This window comes from Apis dorsata, unplaced genomic scaffold (genome assembly GCF_000469605.1).
Source record: "Apis dorsata unplaced genomic scaffold, Apis dorsata 1.3 scaffold_104, whole genome shotgun sequence".
NCBI lineage: Eukaryota > Metazoa > Arthropoda > Insecta > Hymenoptera > Apidae > Apis > Apis dorsata.
Genome location: NW_006263402.1, coordinates 494976 through 495943, shown reverse-complemented (window position 1 = coordinate 495943; position 968 = coordinate 494976). Strand labels below are relative to the sequence as shown.

At 28.3% G+C, this 968-nt stretch overlaps 1 protein-coding gene across 1 annotated transcript in view; it reads right to left on the bottom strand.

Annotated features, from left to right (window-relative positions):
* Positions 1-379: 379 nt before the first annotated feature.
* LOC102678755 (zinc finger protein 2 homolog) overlaps positions 380-968 on the bottom strand; it is a 23779-nt gene continuing 23190 nt past the window's right edge. The window contains exon 6 of the mRNA XM_031508836.1: positions 380-968. The gene's annotated coding sequence lies outside the window, so the exon portion shown is untranslated.

Genomic DNA, 968 nt, shown 5'->3' with positions numbered 1-968 from the left:
TCGTTCTTTTATTAAACGTATAATAACGAGTATCAATATTCGTAGCTAACATGGAACTTGTAGTGCTCTCTCGTCACTTTCGTTGCTACTGAAATTATTATTTAATTAATTATTTGATTGATTTTTTTATTTGATTGATGTAATATTTTATTAAAAAATATACCGGATAATTATATCACTGTCATATATAACGTTTCAACGATGATCAGACAGATTTATATGATAGTAATATATGTATTCAATTGCATATGTATGCATTCAAATATAAACATTTCGAATTATACAGATAGAACTGTATAATTATGTATATAATTTGTATAAAATTCTAATTATATTTCTCGTTTGCATCAATTTTTTTTTTAGAAAAAAAAAAAAAAACACAAAGGCGTAAGGAAGTAACAAGGAATTCTTAGATAAAGATCGATGAATAATAAGCACAGATTATATATACTTCAGTAACAGCGAAAGTGTTAATCGAACGAACGTTGTTTGCTGTACAACACATGAATTTTAAATTGGTCACACAGCTAACAGAAACGAAAGAGAGCGACTAATCGACAAAAAATAATATTGCCTTACGAAGAAAACCATTATTCTTAACGCTATTAAAACAATAAAGAATTTCAAAAAGAATCATCGAACATCGTAACAATAAACAAATAATACAATTTCAGTCGCAAATGCAATGGTACACGATTGACAAAAGGTATCGTGAGCGTATATGTATAAAAAAAGAAAAGGAAAAAAAAAAAAAAAAAGAAAAAAAAATAAAGAAAAGAAAAAAAAAAAAAAAGAAGAAGAAGATTCATTTGATCGATTTCGTACGGCTTCTTTAATTCTTAATCTTCATTGGTCGAGATTAATCCATGATCACACACTTCTTTCGTTTCATCGTCGTTCTTGCACAGTCGCGCAATCATAAATGTTCCTGCAGTGTTATCGAAGCACCAGAGTCTCGAAGACGACAA